Source organism: Hesperophylax consimilis, chromosome 19 (genome assembly GCF_061612785.1).
Source record: "Hesperophylax consimilis isolate HC1 chromosome 19, BYU_Hcon_1.0, whole genome shotgun sequence".
Lineage (NCBI taxonomy): Eukaryota > Metazoa > Arthropoda > Insecta > Trichoptera > Limnephilidae > Hesperophylax > Hesperophylax consimilis.
Genome location: NC_142854.1, coordinates 29,346,246 through 29,362,225, shown reverse-complemented (window position 1 = coordinate 29,362,225; position 15,980 = coordinate 29,346,246). Strand labels below are relative to the sequence as shown.

The 15,980-nt window shown below is 35.4% G+C and overlaps 1 long non-coding RNA gene across 1 annotated transcript; it reads right to left on the bottom strand.

Annotated features, from left to right (window-relative positions):
* Window positions 1-2,017: 2,017 nt before the first annotated feature.
* LOC149415091 (uncharacterized) lies at window positions 2,018-3,372 on the bottom strand. Its single transcript, XR_016303860.1, has 3 exons — window positions 3,156-3,372; window positions 2,851-3,000; window positions 2,018-2,758 (listed from the first exon to the last, which is right to left on the bottom strand). It is a non-coding gene; the product is annotated as an uncharacterized LOC149415091 (long non-coding RNA).
* Between the last annotated feature and the right edge of the window lie 12,608 nt (window positions 3,373-15,980).

Sequence of the window (15,980 nt, the reverse complement as noted above, 5' to 3'; positions counted from 1 at the left end):
GACAAGGATACCCCACAGGCAATTGCTACACTCTAGCGACATCTTTCGGACTCTGGAGTAAGCTTTCTGACTAGTGCCATCTATCGCTTGAATACCCAACTTATTAACGTGCTTAAATACTCAATCGCTATTTTTTTATTGCTATCAATTCTGCATTCATTTTTGGTCAATTTTTGTTATTTTTCGTTCTTTAAAGTAATATCCAATTATAATACAACAAAGCGATTATTCAACAGGATGTACATGTTCAATTTCAATGTAAATATGTAAACATAATATTATCACTTTTTAAAAGTGTGTTGAATAGTCACTGTGTTGAGTTAGCATGGAACTAAAATAAATTTCGGTCTTACTCGTTTGCTATTTGACGAAGTTTGTAAATTATCGACTTCAGTTGCTGGTTAGGAAGGTTCAATCGTTAGACATACATTTGCTTTCAAGTTTACAAAGACATTTAAAAAAAACTTTGTTTTATACGGGTTTATTGAAAATGATTTTTTTTTTAAATACCCCTCCGAAAATCCACACTGCCTCCTCCTCCAAGAAAACCGATTTGAGGGCAAAAATAAATGGATCACGTTACGAATAAATAAACAGAAATAACAAATAATTGTATTTATTAAGAGAAATAAAACTGGGAATATGAATCTTAAATCGACATTTTTTTTCTACAAATAATTTATTTTTCGATCCCAAACCTGAGATAAGCTACAATGGGAAAACGAAAATGTATTTTTTTAAGTTAAGTAGTACTCAGTGACTTTTCTTCATATGGGGGCAATGGGATCAATCGCCAGCAGATATCCCTGAAACCTACTTAAATAATTGAAACTTTAAACACAAAAGTAAATACAATACATACAACAAAAGTGTTTCGGATTTTTTCAATCTCAAGATTAGAATAGCTCCTACAGACGAACTGACGTCCGCTCCGCGACCTGACTTGTGATTTACTAAAACATAAATGAATACATACACAATAAAACACAATACACCATACTTAAGCAAGGCGCTGCGGCCGATGAGCATTCACCATGCGCAGTGCGCATAACGCAGTGCGCATAACGCAGTCGGGGGACGTCATCGAGCTTTCTCCCTTGAAATTCGTATTTAGAGCTTTTGGATTCGTTCGCTAGGCATTCCGCCCTACCGAGTGAACCACAAAGAGTTTGGTGATAGACTTTAAAATCCCCTTGTAAGAATTCGACGGTTTGCTAGTTTCAAACGGGAATCGCGCACGTTCAAATTAACTTCGACGATAATTTTGCAAGAAACGGCACCATTTTTATTATTATATAATAGCTGGCGTGTACCCGAGGTTGCTCGACTTTTCTCTTCTTTCAATGAATATAATATCAATGTATTATAAGTGATAGTGAAAACCCTATCAAACTCTGTTGCAAATAGACGCGGAAAGTGACTTTGTTTTATACTATTTAGAGAGATAAGTGGATTTTTTTTATCATGGCATGCATTTAGGAAATAATATAACATATAATTCCACTCAAAAATCGAAGATGGCCGTTAAAATTTATAATTTTAAGTATATCGCGTATTAATAAGAACTTTAAGGGGACAATGATTATTTTTTATAAAAAAAATTATCTATGAAACTACTAGCTGAAGTTTACCTGGTGTTGATCGACTTATCTCTACTTTTAATAAATATAATATCCATGTATTTTATATATAAACCATAAGAATGAAATTCTCAAAACGATAGTGAAAACCATATCAAACTCAGTTACATAGTTCCGTCTGTGACTTTATGGTTTACTATTTAGAAAGTATACATTGATATATCTAGAGCGATTTAAAAAAATATATTTCACTATTGAAGTCAATATTAGCGATTTCTAAACGAAAATCTGAAACAGAAAAATCAGAAAAGGATACGGTCACATCTAGTGCCCCGGTACGGCAAGGGTCCTGGGTTCGATTCCTAGATGTGACCGTATCCTTTTCTGATTTTTGTGTATCAGATTTTCGTTTAGAAATCGATAATATTGTCTTCAATAATTAAATATTACATTTTGAGGTTTTACTCAATAAAGTTATTCCGAAAAATAAAAATATATTTCGTATTTAGACAGCTGTTTAGGTGTATGTCTTGGTGCATTGTGCTCGAGCCGCCACTGGTAGTATTCATTGGGGCCTTAAATGGGACGTTCGTTAAATGCTTTGGAATTAAGTCGAAAATCACATCATTTGAAAGGTCGTTTTGTCAAGTGTGCGAGCATGTGACTTTGTAAATTTTTTTTTTGCGAACCTGAATAATTGCAGTATGAGCAAGAGAATATTTTTTCTCCACTGTGAGCAATCATGTGACTTTTTAAGTTTTGTTTTCGTGAACATGAAAAGTTGCAGTGAGAACATGAAAAGGGTTTCCCTCCACTATGAACCAGCATATGACCTTTTAGAGTACTACTTTGTGAACATGAAAAGTTGCAGTACGAACATAAATGTGGTTTTTCTCCAGTATGGGTGCGCATGTGCACTGGCAAAGATGATTTGCGCGAGCAGGAGTAGTTACAAAGCGAACACGAGAATGGTTTGTCTCCACTGTGAGTCAGCATATGCCGTAAATAATTTCCCTTTAGTGAACATGAATAGTTGCAAACGGAGCATGAGAAAGGTTTTTCTCCAGTATGGGTGCGCAGATCTGCTGCTAATACCGAGTTGCGTGAGCAGCAATAGTTACAATGTGGACATGAGAATGGTTTTTCCCCAGGATGCGTTTCCAGGTCTGTTATTGTACCTGCAAAATAAGCGAATGAATAAGAATATAAGATGAAATCGTAAAAACAAATGTTTTATATTGTGCGGTTTGTTAAATCAAATTGGCTTTACCTGCTGCGTGGGTGATTCTTTCAGAGTACTCTAAGCATTCCCTTTTAACGTCCGTGAGGTGAATGTCGATATCAGTACAAGTCGTTTGGACTTCTTCGTCTCGGGATCCTGGTTCTGCCTTTATGGCAATAGTCTCTCTATTAATATTACCTGGAATATCAAAATAGCAATAAAATTGACGTGTCGAAAGAATTACAATAGCCTTTTCCCAAAAGATGGGTGAGTTATGTGTAGATCATAAGGATATTTTTTTTTAGTTTTTAAAATTACAAATTTGATTTACGGGTTGATTTTTTGGTTCTTACAATCTGTCTGGTGGTTTTCTTCCAAACACTCCAGGCATTCCGTTTTAATATTTGGTACTTCTATTTCTATATATTGTGTAGAGGTTATTAAACTGTCTCCATCTTGATTCTCTGACTCAATCTTGATGGTGACATCATCTGGGCTGGGTAGGTCCATGGAACAATTGTGATAGCTTTTAGCTGTTATCCTTAAAAATTCATTTTAATTAATGACAAACTTCCTGGAAAACAAATGTTAAATTATTAAAAACATTGGACATCGAAAAGTATTTAAAGAATATAAAAATGAAAATTTACGAGTTATTGCAATAATAATTTAAATTTAAGTTCTGTGGTCGAGGGGTCTCGACTCGAATAGCAATCTGCAGGTGGCGAGCTTAATTCCAGGCGTGCTCAAGTAAATTTCATTTGATTATTTGTGTTATTTTACAATTTATTGATTAAAACTATTATAGAGTATATTTGCGGAACGCTCTAGAGTGGATGATACTCTCAGTATCGCCCTGGTGTAAGAACATTCAGAATTGTAACATTGCTTGAAAAAGCTTTAGCTGTATTCGGTGACAAGATATGAATAACCAGGTACATTCCCACCTGCCTTTTTCCCATCTCCTTCGCCTCCCAACGTATCCCAATTGAGGATGCAATACTATCACTGGCTCCAGACGGTTTGGAGCAGTTGTGACTCATTTGCAGTATTCACATTAAAAATGGTTGGTATTCTTAATTGATTTGCTCTTTTTGTTTCAAGTACGAGGGATTAACATCGCGGAAGTTGGAAATAATTCTTCCTAGACATTGGTATATTATTATTATACGAAAATACATATGATTACACGATCTTTCAACTTCAATTTGTCATTCTTACACAATTGCCGAGTAAGCGAAACAGTTGAGAAGTCAAGTAAGATTACCTACTAGGAATTTTCGGAATATATTCGGTTTATGGGTGAAATTCCTAAAAATTAAAACTAGTTATTTTTATACTAACTTTGGGCCGGGGAATCCGAATCTGGAAGAATTAGGTGGCGGCAAGCAATATTAACTGAATTACACGACTTTAAAATTTCGACGCACAAACAATTTAACTGGCCATTTTGAACGCTTTCTGACAATAAAACTAGTTATCTTTATACATCTTTATACTAACTTTGGGCCGGGGAATCCGAATCCGAAAGAATTAGGTTGGGGCAAGCAATATAAACTGAAATACATGACTTAAAAATTTTAGATGCAAACAATATACAATGCCATGTCGATGCGTTTTTTTGACAATAAATCCATAGAAAAATAACCAAAGATTTATAAAATTAAGTGTTGCTAGTAAGCAATAATATCAATAACGTAAAATAACATGTTTATAATTTCAGTAATATTTCTTATTCAAACAGTTAGATTTAGGTTTATTATCACGAAAGGTGAGTTTTTATGTCGGGGGAGACGAAAAAATATGCATTTTATATTTTAATTTTGCTAACATTATTTCAATTACGTAAGTATTTCAGTTTTCAAGTAGTTTAGCGGCTACGCTAGGTTTGTGTAACATGGTTTGTGATAGAAAAGAAAGTGCCCCCTTCGTAGCGCCTACTCGCGTCAAGGCAAGAAAACATCCCAGTTTTCAAGTAGTTTAGCGGCTACGCTAGGTTTGTGTAACATGGTTTGTGATAGAAAAGAAAGTGCCCCCTTCGTAGCGCCTACTCGCGTCAAGGCAGGAAAACATCCCAGTTTTCAAGTAGTTTAGCGGCTACGCTAGGTTTGTGTAACATGGTTTGTGATAGAAAAGAAAGTGCCCCCTTCGTTGCGCCTACTCGCGTCAAGGCAGGAAAACATCCCAGTTTTCAAGTAGTTTAGCGGCTACGCTAGGTTTGTGTAACATGGTTTGTGATAGAAAAGAAAGTGCCCCCTTCGTAGCGCCTACTCGCGTCAAGGCAAGAAAACATCCCAGTTTTCAAGTAGTTTAGCGGCTACGCTAGGTTTGTGTAACATGGTTTGTGATACAAAAGTGAATAAAATGTATCTGAATACTTTACGTAAATGAAATAATGTTAGCAAAATTAAAATATAAAATGCATATTTTTTCGTCTCCCCCGACATAAAAACTTACCTTTCGTGATAATAAACCTAAATCTAACTGTTTGAATATGAAATATTACTGAAATTATAAACATGTTATTTTACGTTATTGATATTATTGCTTACTAGCAACACTTAATTTTATATATCTTTGGTTATTTTTCTATGGATTTATTGTCAAAAAAACGCATCGACCATTGCGTTGTATATTGTTTGCATCTAAAAATTTTAAGTCATGTATTTCAGTTTATATTGCTTGCCTCAACCTAATTCTTTCGGATTCGGATTTCCCGGCCCAAAGTTAGTATAAAGATAACTAGTTTTATTGTCAGAAAGCGTTCAAAATGGCCAGTTAAATTGTTTGTGCGTCGAAATTTTAAAGTCGTGTAATTCAGTTAATATTGCTTGCCGCCACCTAATTCTTCCAGATTCGGATTCCCCGGCCCAAAGTTAGTATAAAAATAACTAGTTTTAATTTTTAGGAATTTCACCCATAAACCGAAGCTTACCCGAATTTTCATACCTTTGAATATAAACTACGATAAACGCAAGACGCAGACCTGTCAAACATGAAAGCAAAAAACACACTTTTTCAAACCTTACGAAAGTAATGATTACTGTATTAGTGTTTAATCGAACTCACCTTTATCACATTAAAGAGTTTTCAGTCATTAAATACAGATTAACTTTAGCCGCGACAATGTCGCAAAGCATGCACAAATCAACTGGATTTTTTACTAACCATAGATAATCAAGAATTAAGAAAAACCTTTGGTTATTTTGACGATTACCTCTCTCGTCTACATAAATATTTTTCTACGACTATGATCGTTGGACCTCACGGTGTCTTGTTTATGACCTCACATGAGTTGTACATCTATGGACATAATTTCGTTGCGTTCAACAAGGTTGGTCGATTTAATTTTCTAAGATTGCAGTAATATTGATTGATTGATTAATAAGTAGGTAATGTAATGTCTGTTACATTTATCGACGCATGAGCAATGGGATTTTTTCGCACGATTTTTGTCGCTAGGTGTCGCATTTGAAAGACAGCCCCATTAACTTGTAAGAACTGTCAAATATCATTCGTTTTCTACGCCATTTGACACAATTTAAAGTTTTTATCAATGTTACTAATAATGCCGTCAACTTGTTGTTGTGTTCCAATGGGTAATAATAAGGATGGAGATATGTTTCCAATAGAAGATTTGAATAAGAAATAGTAGATTAATCAAACGTTTGAGTTGGGTGACGACAATTATAATCTAATTTTAGGGACAAAGTCATTTAATATAATATCTTTTTAATTTTCTCGGTATTGAATCGTGAATTTAAAGGAAAAGTATAATATTATTAACAAAATGCAAAGAACGTTGGCAAACTTGTCGAATTCCCTGCATGCGAAGACTCTTTAAAAAAACAACACTTAATTTCAACTTCTCAATCTAATGGAGACAACTATTTAAGTCGGGGGTTTATTAAGTCGCACAAGCACAAAATAGGTTTTAAGGGTGTTAGTTTGCAAACCTTCAAACTTAACTATCATTGAGAAAAAATTTAACTATAATGCATCTTTTACTATCTCCCACCACATAAATGGTTATTTCTTGTAGTAATTAAGTTAAAACCATGTAATATTTATTTATTTTTTGTATTGAGCATGCAGTGGAATTCTACAAGTTTGTCGAAACATTTAACTTAGAACGCAAACTAACGCTTACTGGAAATGCATCTATCAACATTTTGTTTCGCTTTCCTTCCCCGTTAAAAACATTTGTCATAAATGATTATAATTCGTAATAGACAATATTTATAATAAAAGTTGTGTATTATTTTTAACCATGCAAGTCTGGAAGTAGTCTATACTTTATTTTCAGGTGGAGCCATGGTATTTACCATTGATACAAAAGCTGCTGAAAAGTGAAGTTCCTTCAATATGTCCCTGGATATAAGCAGATAATTTAAGTAATAATTAGACGGAAAATTTGTGGAGTTATTTATTTTTAAATTTATGAAGTTCTTAGTGCATCAGCGCTGGATTATTTGAGACTATCTTGAAAATATCCCGGCTTCGGTTGGTATTTTCATTTGTGAAGCCAGTAGAATTATTGAAGTCATTGTTCTTACCGTAGTCTTTAAGTCTAAAATAAAACCTATCATGATAATATTATATGAAATACTAGAATTGGGATCGTATTTACTATCTTTTCTACGAGAACTGCTTGTTTAAAAGGTTTTCACTCAGATTTAGGTTAGAACAACCGCCAACTCAGAAAATGCCTAATTGTCAATATATTTTATTTGTTATATGTTATAAATATTCTGTTTCGTTTACGTTCTAGGGTATAGTATCATTGTTCGTATACAATGGTCGATTCTCCCGCTAAGTGCGAACCGCCAGAACTTGAAGAAACTAGCGTTGATGCAGAATGCGGTGAACTGTACACGGAAGAAGAAATTTCTTATCCTGTCGTAAAAACTGTAAACTTGGAGTACTCAAATGCTATTGGTCAACGCGCAGGTTTATGTAAAAACTTATTTATTTATTTTTACTCGGTTTTTACACACATAAAAATTTCCATTTATAAAACACAAACAGGTACAACAATTATAAAAAAATTCTAAAATCTAAATAAAAATACAATATTTTGTGAAAGCTCACTCAATTGACAAATTTTACAAAAAATATGAGACACAAATAGAGACTCAAGTAATACAAAATAAAATCAACGCAACATATTTTTTAGCAATAGCAAAATTTTTTTTCTGAATCCGTAAAAATTGTCTATGAAAATGTCTACTTCAGCACACCCTATCTTATTATATAGTCAACGTAAACATATATTAGATCAGTCAGCTGCCTTTTAATTTTAAGTGTAATAATCTTGAAGTATTGAAGACGTACGTCATTATTTATTAATTTTAGGGTTATGAATATTTTGTCAACGTCTTCCCAAAAGTTTTCAATTGAGATGCCGTATGACTATGCTAAAGGAAGCTCTGATGCCAATAGTTCTAACAATATTCTGCAGTTCCAATGCATAACCGTAGTTCTGAAAGTAAAGTTTATCATCTGTATTACATAAAAAAGACAGAACACCAAAGAACAAATCGCAAGTGCGCCCCCCACTGTTTAATTTGGCAGCCACCTCTGGTCTGGGGCCCCAAAATTCCCGAAAAACCCTTAAATATACACAAATAGGTACATACAATTACAAAGATGTAATCAGACATAGGATACATTAATGTATTAAATAACTTAGAAGCCCCCCCATTCTTCACTAATCCCTTGTCACACCCCCACCCCCACTTTAACACTAAGTAATATACTATGTTGACCCATTGTTTTTTATGTTAAGTTATCATAATACCTGAAAATAAATCATTATACATAATTCTTTTGGCCTTGAAAATGTCAAAACACATATCTAACATTGTTTAATTTGTTTTTAATGGATAACCACAAAGTTGGCTGCATTAATAAGTATGATTTATTCATTTTACAGATTCTCACCCTATGATGGAAGAGGCTGAAGAAGACATAACGAATCGCTTTAAAACGTCTGGCGCGTTAGAAAAAAATAAACGCAAGGATATCACAAATAAAAAAGATTTCGACAAGCGTTCAATCCCCAAACACAACAACGGAAGAAAATTCGTGTGTAGCCTGTGCAGTGCTGCCTTTAATCGTGGGAGTCATTTAAATAGGCATTTTCTCACGCACACTCGAGAAAAACCCTTTGAATGTGATGAGTGCAATTCTACATTTATCATGAAGAGCTCATTAAATAGACATATTCTCACACACGGCGGAGTAACACGATTTCCTTGTGATCAGTGCAGTTCTACGTTTAAGCATAAAAGTCATATGGAGAGGCATATTCTCACGCACACCAGGGAAAAACCATTTTCGTGCGCACAGTGCAGTTGTGTATTTTCTCAGAAAAGTAGTTTAAAAACGCATCTTCTCAAACATACTGGAGAGAGACCTTTTTCGTGTATTATTTGCGGTTCTGCATATCTTACTAAAAGTCATTTGGCCAAGCATTTACTCACGCACGGTGGAAATATACCATCCTCATGATCCTAGGGTAGTTCTGCATTTTCTCACACACGCTGTAGAAAAACCTTTTAAATGTCTAATTTGTGGCTCTGCATGCTGGCGAAAAATAATATATTTCGTTTCTGCATTTTTATTGTTTTTGATAGTAAATTATATTAATAATATGACATTAATAAGGTTCTGAATGAAACAACGTGCTTGAATAGACACCGTTAGATACAAGTAACTAAAGACATGGTATTTTGAGCATTTGATAACACCCCTACTTTCAAAATACAGAAATTTTACACATTATTATATTAATTCTTTTGGCATATAACCAGTTCATTATTATGAAAGTTATTAAATTGACTTAGGTATCCTAGCATAGGATATATCTGATGTCAGTACAGCTAAATACATTAGGCTCCCTATAAGATATGGATTCTTACCTTTTACATCTTGACTTTAATATTTGGTTTAGCTTTCATGGGTGTATCAACTGTCGTTCACTCAGTCATATTAAATTTTTACAACAACTAATCAATATAGTTATCTTGACTCAAATAACGACTTTATTCTCATTATCAGTTTTCATTTTTATAACATGGCATTGCTTTATGGGTGTATTAACAGTCTTTCACTCAGTCATATTAAATTTATACAACGACTAATCAATATAGTTATCTTGACTCAAATAACGACTTAATCAGTATTCACTTTTATACCAAGACATTGTTTAATTTGCCCTATGGCATGGGTGTATCAACAGTATTACACTCAGTCATATTGAATTTATACAACAACTAATCAATATAGTTATCTTGACTCAAATAACGACTTTATTCTCTTAATCAGTATTTACTTTTATAACATGGCATTGCTTGATGGGTGTTTTAACAGTCTTACACTCAGTCATATTAAATTTATTCAACAACTGACCAAAATAGTTATCTTGACTCAAATAACGACTTAATCAGTATTCACTTTTATACCAAGACATTGTTTAATTTGCCCTATGGCATGGGTGTATCAACAGTATTACACTCAGTCATATTGAGTTTATACAACAACTAATCAATATAGTTATCTTGACTCAAAGTAACGACTTTATTCTCTTAATCAGTATTTACTTTTATAACATGACATTGCTTAATTTTTCCTCCATGGGTGTATTAACTGTCTTTCACCCAGTTATATTAAATTTATACAACAACTGATCAATATAGTTATCTTGACTTGAATAACGACTTAATTCTCTTTATCAGTATTCACTTTTATACCAAGACATTGTTTAATTTGCACTAAATCTTTGATTTTGAATTGACTACTCAAAGTTCCCTTTAACAATTCTGTCTCCTTTTTATCATTAGAGCAAATAAGAAAAATCATGACTACTTATCAAAACGTATACTGACTGTATGTATCAAAGAACACTTGTCTTACGAATTTGAAGCCACTAGCGGTGTGCCTCAGGGTTCACACTTAGGTCCAATATTATTTATACTGTTTATAAACGATGTCACTTCTATTTTCTCTGATGTTCACATATTATTATTTGCTGATGATATGAAAATATTTAAAATCATTAAAAATATATATATGACTGTTTGTCCCTACAATCCAATTTCAAAAAATTTGCAGAGTGGTGTTCCATTAACAAACTTACTCTTAATATTAAAAAATGTCAAATTATGAGTTTTTTCAGAATAAAAAACCCCATCAAATATAGTTATAAACTGAACAACCACATTTTATTATCTGTACCTAAAATTAGGGACCTCGGTATAATCTTTGATAGTAAATTATCATTTACTAATCACATTAATGTCATTACTAGTAAAGCAATGAAAATGTTGGGCTTCATTACTAGAATATCTAAAGATTTCAAAAATATCCACACATTAAAATTACTTTATACCACTCTAGTCAGAAGTCAATTAGAATATAATTCGTCTATATGGAACCCTTCCTACAAAAATCATGCAAACTCCATTGAAAGAATCCAACACAAATTTCTCAGAACAATTAACTTCAAATTAGGAATTCCCTCTGACGACATTGATTACGATTCATTATTACAATTAATGCATCTCTTATCGTTAAAACATAGAAGAATACTTAATGATCTAATTTTTTTATTTAAAATAATCAATCACCGGTTTGACTCCCCTAAATTAACTTCGTTGATAAACTACCATGTTCCCTGTAGACCAACTAGACTCAAGTCACCTTATTATTGTAACAATACTGGAACTAACGCAGAACAAAATTCAATAATCCATCGCTTGCACAAATTAGGCAATGAATATTCCAACATCGATCACGCTGATTGTCTATTATCATATAAAAGATGCATAAAACAAAAATTGTCGATTAATACCATACCATCATAATGATTATGTACTTCAGATTAAAAACTACTAGTACTAGATAGGTAAAAGCTGATATCAGTGCATTATATATCATAGTCTTCATTTGACGGCCGGCATAGTCCAGTGGTAACGCATTGGACTGCCATTCCGAAGGTCGCGGGTTCGAACCCGGCGTGCGCAAATAAATTTTATTTGATTTATTTGTGTTATTTCACAATTAATTAATTAAAATAATATATAGTATATTTGCGGCACGTTCCAGAGTGGAAGATACTACCAGTATCGCCCTGGTGTAAGACCACCATTCAGAATTGAAACGTTGCTCCAAATGGCTTTAGCCGTGTTGAGTGACTAGATCTGAATAGCCAGGTACTTCCCCACCTTCCTCTTTCCCTTCCCCACTTACCTTCAGCCTCACAACATCCCCCAATTGGGGATGCCATAGTCTCACTGGCTCCAGACGGGAGCAGTTGGGACTCTTGTGAGGAATTCACTATAAAAAAAAATAAAAAAAGGTACCTACTATGTAAAACTTTATCGGACTGTCAAGCAGTGTCGCACATTATTATTATACACGAGATTCTCCCGGTAGATTTACGTCATTTATTACTTTTGTTTCCTTTTCATATTATAATAATATATATTGTTTCTTTTCATTTTAAATAGTAGTTACCTACCTTTTATTTTATTTTTTACAAACTCTTAATGCCATTTAAACGTATTATAAGCACCTCATTCTTCCTTATACTACTTTATTGTATATTATTACATATAATTTCTTACTTTGACTTAATACTATACTACAGATTGCTACTTATATTATATTAATATCTCTTTGTTCTTTCATACTTTTAACCTTAGGTACTTACTATTTACTGATTATACCATTATACTTACATTTATATTGTTGCATTCCTTATGTTGCTGTACTATTCTCTGTTAAATTAGTATGTGAATTGCACATGTTGTGCCGTATATGTGAAATAAATAAATTATTGTAGAATAAAAGCCCATGTATTAGTTTATCTCCCTCTCACATCCCAGCTAGCGACTATCAATATATGTACTTGGTATTCAATCTCGGATAATCATTCTAGGAATGCTCCCAGAACTATAATGGTGGTACAGATTACAAACCATATTATAACAGTGACTATTTCACACTTTGTATTCAACTTTAATGATAAACAGTTTTAAAATAGGGAATATCATGAACACAATGTTTTTTTCATCGATATGCTTAAGCAGCTAATGTTTTACCTTCTGATGTAAATGACTTCTTAAGGAGGAAATAAAAAAAATCAAAAGCAGTGAAAAATAATTGTATGAATTATTTTAGTTAACATTATTGATTCTCTGTAACACTGTAAATAATACTATAATACTGTAAATTGATTAATTATTTACTCGTGCGTTGTGCGTAATATTTTTTTATTTATAAATAAAACTTACAACGAGGAAGCCCTAATCAATAAGCATTTGAAATTATATAACATGGTTTCGTTTTGTTTCTTATTTAAATGAAGTTGTAACATTGAGAACCAAAGACTTTTTATTTTAAAATATTATTATTTTTTTTATTTGTACATTAGCCTCAGACCAACCAATGAGAGACTGAGGAGAAAAGTGTGGCACTATAGGTCAGCAGATTGGTTCGGTATGCGGGCCCATTTCAATGCTTTTCCGTGGACAGCTGTTTGTTTTCGGACTTCGGACCCTTCAAGATGTGCCCAGGAGATTGATGAAGTCATCAATTCGGCGATGGATGGCTTCATACAATCGACTACTAAAGAAACTGGTGTAGGCTCAAAGCCGTGGTTCAGTCGACAATGCTCCGAAGCAGTTCGACGAAAAAACGCGGCTTACCGAGCCTACAACACATCTCGAACGCCCGAAAGCAGATCAGCATACAACAAATCGGCAAAGGAATGCAAGAGAATCATCAATAGGTCAAAATTCGAACACGACCTGCAGATCAGCAAAAAGCTGGCTGCCTGCCCGCATGGCAGCAGAGCATTCTGGTCGCTTGCGGGCTCAATAGGTCGAAATTTTTGCAAACCCAGTTTGCCACCTCTTACCAGACCTGACGGCTCACTAGCAAACACCGCCACCGAAAAGGCAAACCTTTTAGGGAAAATGTTTGCGGAAAACTCGACCCTCGACGACGGGGGTGCTGTTCCGCCGTCGGTTCCTCACTGCGGCTTCTATATGAAAAAGCTGAGGATCCGGCATCGGGATGTACTCCACGTCATACGGGGGCTCGATGTTAACAAAGCTAGTGGACCTGATGGAATACCTGCCCTGGTATTGCAGAGGTGTGCTGCGGAAATAGTTCCAGTTTTGACAAAGCTCTTCAAAATGTCCCTGAAGTGTGGCACTGTGCCCTCTGGTTGGAAAAAAGCGGTAATTCACCCTATTCCCAAGAAAGGTGACCGCTCCAACCCGGCCAACTACCGCCCCATAGCGATCACATCAGTTCTGTCCAAAGTGATGGAACGTGTGATCAACGACAAACTGCTCACATACCTCGAGAAGAACAAAATTATCAACGACCGTCAATACGGATTCCGGCGGAACCGCTCGTGCGGTGATCTTCTCGCGTATGTGACGCATGTTTGGGGGCGGTGCCTGGAACGTCACGGTGAGACCCAAACGGTCGCACTAGACATATCCAAGGCCTTTGACCGGGTCTGGCACCGAGGACTTGTCAACAAATTGCATTCTTACGGACTTCCCGCATCCCTGTGTACGTGGATTGCTGACTTTTTAAGGGATAGGTCGATTCAGGCGGTTGCTGACGGTTTCACCTCTTCCTCGCACTCCATAAATGCTGGCGTCCCACAGGGATCGGTTCTGTCTCCGACTTTGTTTTTGTTGCACATCAATGACCTTTTGACATGTGCACCGATTCATTGTTACGCGGATGACAGTACAGTTCATGATAGCTTTTTGTTTGACAAGCCCCCAAAGGGCACACAAACTCCAACGGCTCGGAGGGCTTTGAAGCAGAGAATGGACGGTTATCTCGAGAGTATTTCCTCCTGGGGTAAAAATAATCTCGTCGAATTTAATGTTTCAAAGACCCAATCCTGTCTGATTACGTCTAAAAGGGATCCAAATGATAATCTAGTCTCCTTCAACGGAAGCAATCTTCCGAACAGGCCTTCCATTGATATGCTTGGTGTAACTATAAGTGACCAGCTCAGGTACGGGGGCTCCATCGAAGCTAGAGTAAAGTTGGCCTCTCAGAAGCTGGGCGTACTGTACAGGGCCCGCAGATACTTTAATAGTACACAACTGCTCACCCTGTACAAATCGCAAGTGCGCCCTACTGTCGAATTTGGCAGCCATCTCTGGTCTGGAGCCCCAAAATACCTGAAAAAAACCCTTGACTCTGTGCAGAAACGGGCGGTCCGTTTGATAGATTCCCCAATCTTAACAAACGGACTGCAATCTTTAGAGCACAGGCGTCAGGTAGGTATGCTGTCCTTGTTCTATCGGTATAACAATGGAAGATGCTCTGAGGAACTAGCGTCATTGATCCCTTCGGCACCGGTGCGTAGTCGGGATACACGCCAAACGCGCGCCCAACATTTGTACACAGTTGACACTTGTCACATGAGAACGGGTCGCTTCTATGATTCGTTCTTAAGTTCAACAGCTCGGCTGTGGAACGAACTGCCGGCCTCTGTGTTTCCTCCCTCCTACAACATGGGACTCTTCAAGACCCATGTTCACTCCTTCCTCTCCACAAAAAGACCCTCCACACAGCATCCCCAAAGATGACATAGGCCCTGAGGGAAATTGTTTTCTTCAGGGCCTCCTGTGTGGAGTAAATATAAAAAAAAAAAAAAAAAAAAAAATTAAAATAATTTTTAATAAAGTATGATTTGGTTATGTGAGCCTCAGTGGGTGCTCAACCCGTGCTGAGGCCCTCATTCCATTATTAATATTATGCATTTGTACATTTTCTACAGCCATAACTAGTAGGTAATAAAGCTTTTGAGATTGCTTCGCAACACGCCATTTTATACCTGCTATTAAAGAAATTTGTTTTTGAATGGCTTCTAAAAATTTGAATGCCAATTACAGGTTTGTGCTAATGTGGGGTTTAACTAGTGTGTCCAAAGGCCAGACTTGGCCGACCTTAGCAGTACGATTGTCCCTCGCGCAGATATCAGCTTAGTATGAAGGTGCCAGTCCGTTCAGACCTTTATTCTGTATTTATAAACTGATCTCTTTCTGTGACTCCTTCTGTGACTTCTGTGAATCGTCAAGGTACGGTATATCCTGAAGATCCCTTGGACACTATATAATATGAGTTTGTATGCA